The sequence below is a fragment of the Vigna radiata genome, unplaced genomic scaffold, assembly GCF_000741045.1.
Source record: "Vigna radiata var. radiata cultivar VC1973A unplaced genomic scaffold, Vradiata_ver6 scaffold_185, whole genome shotgun sequence".
Taxonomy (NCBI): Eukaryota; Viridiplantae; Streptophyta; class Magnoliopsida; order Fabales; family Fabaceae; genus Vigna; species Vigna radiata.
In genome coordinates, this window is record NW_014542000.1 from 387,446 (window position 1) to 393,461 (window position 6,016).

Here is a 6,016-nt window from a genome sequence, read left to right on the forward strand (position 1 = left end):
CTAGGGATAGCAAGCCGGTAATTAATAATAGGCTCTTTTCACCAAGGGATTGGGTTAAGGGTAAATAAGAAAGTATGCATGGCAATTAGATAAATAAGTGAAGTAAATAAGAAGAGTAGATATGTGAGAGTGGATAAGATGAAATTGTAAACCCCAACAACATCATTCATCCATAGTTTCTCAAAACCAATTGAATCAATTGNATTGCATGTTTATTTTTGTTCTTTGCATATAACCACTAAATATATTCCTTTCTCAAGTCTTACGCGATTAGGTTACATGAAAGTTAAGGCCTAAGAGTCCTTTGGGAAAACGATACTCGGACTTACCCGTTTATATTACTTGATAACGATCTGGTACACTTGCCAGAGACTTAACAACTGCCTCCAACTGAAGCATCTAGCATCATCTTTGACTGAGTGTGTAGGCCTCCAAGGAAAGCAAGTATATATGAGGTCTTGTCAAACCCATGGACTGGGGTCTTTCTCAACAGGCCTTTGAATCTATCCCAAGCCTGTCCAAGAGTTTCTTCCATTCCCTATTGTTAACGGATTGGCAAGCGTACCAAATCGTTCAAGTAATAAAAATGGTAAGACCAAGTAATGTTTTCCCAAGAGACTCGAAAGGCTTTATCGTTCATGTGAATTAAAATAATAAGACTTGAAAATAAAAATTAATTAATTGGATGTGCAAATAAAATATAAACATATAAAAAAGATTGATTCAAATGACAAGAAGAAAACAATGGATGAATGGAGTTGTTGGGGGTTTACAATTTCATTTAATCTGCTCTCTCTTATTTACTCCTCTTGAATTATTAGCTTGATTAATTAATCGTCATGCAACTTTGTTAGCCTACCCTTAACCCGATACCTCGACGAAAAGAGCCTAATGCTAATTACTAGCTTGCTATCCCTAGCCTCCCCTAGCAATTAATACAGCATTATAAAGCAGAAGTTAAACGCAATTGATCGTCATACCCCTATCCCTAGATGATATTGCAGAATCAAGAAATTACTCACCAGTTCATGACATTACTGTATGTCCCCGTATCAATAAAGACAAACATCAGTTATCGAATGAGTTAAACGATAAAGGCATTAAGCACAGATGAGAACCCAACAATTAACAATCAAAACATATGGAAACCATATAAATAATCAAGAGTTTCAATAAAAGAGAGTATCAAAAGATTACATTGTTTCCCCCAACAACAATAAGGTTTAGTTCACCATGCTTTAGCGTTTCCTTCAAGAGAGAAAGGAAACAAGTTGAGTTTGACCCTGTCATCAAAAACTCCGTTCATCTTGACGGTATTGTAGATTTCACTAAAAGTAGTCAAATGATCATAGGGATTCTCATTTGACAACCTATGAAATTGGTTGCTCTATACTAGCTGGATGAGTGCAGGGTTCATCACTATGTTTATTGCATTATCTGCCGGCATGGCTATACTGTTGAAGTGCAAAGGACCCACCGTGTTTGATGCGTTCCCCAATGTGCGTCTTGGAGGAGGTTGGTTCTCCATCTCCTCTATGTCCTGTGCAAAACTCTCTAGTGATGATTGCAAAATTCTTTCTGGAGATGGAAAATGTTCACGTGAAGAACGTCTAAATTTCCATCCTCTCCTGTCTGATAGCCATTCAAGAAGAGGTTGCTGGTTCTTCTTACTCTTAGTGTGTATTGCTTCCTGCATACACAAGAAACAAATACCCTAAAAGCACTTTTAAAGAAAAATAAAACAAAACTAAACAAAACAAATTATAAACAATAATTACAAACAAGTCAAATTCAGTCAATTCACACTACTTGAAAACGTTAAACCTCGAGTCCTCGACAACGGCGCCAAAAACTTGTTATCACTCTGGCAAGTGTACCAGATCGTTTCAAGTAATATAATTGGTAAACCCAATATCGTTCTTCCCAAAGGACTTGAAGGCCTTATTGTTCGTGCAAACTGAAATCGTAAGAATTGTAAAGAAAAATTAATTGGTTTTAATGCAAGAAACAACAAGTAAACATGCAAATGCGATTGATTCAATTGAAGAGAAAAAGACTATGGATGAATGGAGTTGTTGGGGTTTACAATTTCATCTTATCCACTCTCTCTTATCTACTCCTCTTATTTGATTCGCTTTGTTATCTAATTGTCGTGCAAACTTTCTTAGTTTACCCTTAACCCGATCCCTCGGCGAAAAGAGCCTATTACTAATTACTGGCTTGCTATCCCTAGCCTCCCCTAGTAATTAATAATGCATGATAAACGGAAGCAAAAACAATTGATCGTCCTACCCCCTTATACCTAGGTGGTATTGCTTAATCAAGGAATTTTCCACCAGTTCATGACAGTACCGTACGTTCCCGTATCAATAAAGACAAACAACAATTATCGAATGAGTTAACAATTATGGAATGAGTTAAACGATAAAAGCATTAAACGCAGATCAGAAATCCATCAATTGATAATCAAAGAATACGCCAAGCATATAAATAAATAAGAGTTTCAATAAAAGAGAGTTTCAATAAAAGAGAGTTTCAAAAGATTACATTGCTCCCCAACAACAAAAGGGTTTAGTTCACCATTGACATGGTGAAACTAGAAAAATAATGGAAGAATGGAAAAACAAACCCTAGATTGGATAAAAAGGAGCCTAAGCATCCAAGAGATCTTCTCCAAGGAGTGAAAACTAGGTCTGGCCGCCCCTTTCTATCAAAAGGATACATCTGAAGTCGCACTAGGGCTATTTATAGCTGAGGAGCGTCACCAAATTTAGGCCCAAGCTCAGCAGACAACCGCCCGGCGTTGCACTTTTGGCGCCCGACGGTTTCGCCATAATCGTGCCACCGCCCGACGGTTTTCTTCTCCTCGCATTTGGCCACCCAGCGTTGGATTTTGGCGCTGGGCGGTTCCTAGACTCTTCTTTTCTTCATGTTTCTTCTTCTTTCTTGAGTCTAAAACCTTCCATCTTCAATCCCATTCTTCATTTTCATCAAAAATGCTGCAAAACAATGCAAAACAAGCATAATATCTCTAAAAACAGCTTTTGACTCTCAACCGACTCAACTTACGTGTTTTGCTTGATTCTAAGCTCATTCTAAGCCTTAAAGGGTGTATTTTGATCTCAAATGAAGCATGAAAATAATTGTTTTTCAACCGTTATCAGATTTCACGGTGTAAAAATTTTTCACAAAATATTTTGATAAAATAATTTATTAAGACAATCAAACTGTATTTGATTAAGACGTAGAAGCAAAACATATTTATAAACGTTGTCTAAAATTCTAGAATATCGTTTTTACATAAAAATACAAAGTCTTAAAAGTTTTAAGCATAATAAGTAATCAACCCCGATATAAAGATCCAACTCTCGTCAGCTAATTCAATCCAGCCTTTATCTGCAATGTCATCTACTCCCGTACAGATACGATCATCGTAGGTAATATAACCACACAACATATCCTATGACAACATTTCATTCACATTCAATTCATTCATGACCCAATTGTCGTTTTCTTGTACTGTGTCGTCATAACCTATTATCACTAACAGGAACCTGTTCCGCAAAATAGGGCAATTCGAGTCGTCTTCCATCGCAACTTCCGACCTATCTCCCCAACTTCTCAAGGAATTACGAGTAAAAACTTCGGTTAGGCACACCCACCAAGCCCTATACTCAAACGAGCCAAAGTCATTTTAGGCGAGACATCCACATCCCCCCACAGTGGGAACTGACACTCGAATCATTACTGTACCGCAGTAGGAAAAGTTCATCCATGACCGACGACAGTAAAGGAAATAACATAGTTTCATATTCACATCACAAATCTTATAAATATTCTCATTATCATGCATTCCTCCACAAATCATAAGATTTATCTAACCATCATCAACATATACATAGTCTCAACAATACACATTGCTCACCAACCACAAGACCGATATCACATTCTCAATACATTCCACAGATAATCTCAATAACATACATCTTCCAATCAATCACAAGATTTATAACACAAATCTCAATACTTTTCATGAATAACATCAACAACATATGCATATATATACACCAACTCAACATGAAGTGCAAGAGGCACAAACAAGGAACAGCTCCTGGCAGGTTTCTAGTGGAAAGGGCACATGGAAGAATCGAACATACACCGGAATGAGAGGGATTTAGGGACTGTATAGGTATAGGACTATACAATTGAAGGATAGCTTAAAGGAATTAATTTGGCTACTCATATCAACAAATGCATTTGCTTTTCGGTAGCCTAACCCATAAGAACTCCATGGTTATGCATGTTGAGCCTAGAGTAATTTAGGGATGGCTAACCTTCTGGGAAGTTTTCCTGGAAAGTGTGCGAGTGAGGACAAAGCACATTGGAAAGCCTCGTCTTGATGTGTGGGGGTAGTCAATATTCCTGGTAAGTTTTACGCCTCAGCGCCACCGCTGGGCGCCATTCTGAGTGCCACACCTACCGCTGAGCGGTATTGTAGAGCTGAGCGCCATTGTTTTGGGTCTAGGCCAGTTTCTACTGATTTTAATGAACTTTAAATAGAATTGCAAGACCTAGAGAGTCTATATTTTGGCAGAAGGAGACGCAGAAACACACTCTTCACCCCTTGGAGGCGGATTTTGGATGCGGAAGCTCCAATCTACAAGTTCTAGGGTTTATCTTTTAATTCTTTTCATTAATTTTATCTAGTTTCACCATGTCTATGGTGAACTAAACCTCCATTGTTGATGGGGAAATGATGTAATCCTTTGAAACTCTCATATATTGAATTGATGCTTTATTCATATATTTGCTTTATTGTTGGAAAACAGGTAGGCATCGTTTTACACCAATAGGGGGTGAATTTGTGAGTTTTCAAAATCAGAGTCTTTTTGAAATCTTTAAAACAAAGTTGAAAACTTTACAAGTCTTTCTTAAAACGCAAGTAATGAAATTTACGTGCAGCGAAAAATCGTAGTTGACTACGTAGATATCATAGTCGACTAAATATAAAAGAGCAGGGATAGAGAAATCATACACTGGTTTTTATACTGGTTCGGCCAACAATGCTTACATCTAGTGTCGTTCCAACCCAGGAAGCAAATGCACTATAATGGTCAAGGTTTTTACAAAAAGGAATTTCTAAAAGACCTCCACGTCAAAAATATAAATCTCCTCTCTAACCCTCTAACCAAAATATAGGCATACAACACAGTAGGACTTGCAGCAAGATGTCCCCTCTCCTGCAATCCGTCAAACACCACTTTGAACAATCCTCAAAGTGAACCAGACTCCACGAGTCTATCCCATGTAGTCACAACAAGTACACACATCAATCTTCAAGGATGCCAAGCTAGATTCTTGATCAAACTAGAAACACCTTCAATGTGAAGAATGTGATCAAGCAATGAGCGCGCAAACAATATCCCTTTGAATCTCTTTCAAGAACGATCACCACGGTCTTCTTGGAGAATTCTTGGAGCTCTATAGACCAGAGATATCAATCTAAAACAGAATGTAAAAATGTTAGATCATCAAAATTCTCTGAACAACTTCGTGTTCAATCTATTTATAGAATTCTGTTAAATAGATGTTCTCATAGTCGATTAAGCTACTAATCTAGTTGACTACGTCAAGACAGTTATAACAGTTAAGTCATACCAATAGCATACAATCAACCAAAATAAATTCTCATTCAATATAGTTGACTCACAATCAATTCTCAACTAACTTTTGAAAATATAGTCGTTACTATACATGAGCATAACAGAATTTCAAAGACAAACAACTGATGCAGTCGAATGTGTGGCGCACACATTCGACTTCGACATGTCAGAGTAGATCGAAATTCTTTCCTTCTCAAAATCTCACAAAGCACTGATTCTCAAAATCTGTACAAAGACTTTAGCATAGTTGATTCAATTATGATACGCGGGGCCCAAGCCCAATTTCTTTAGTTTAGTATTTCTTTGATGTATTTTGTATTGTGTTAGGCATGTAGGATCTCTAGTCCTATAAA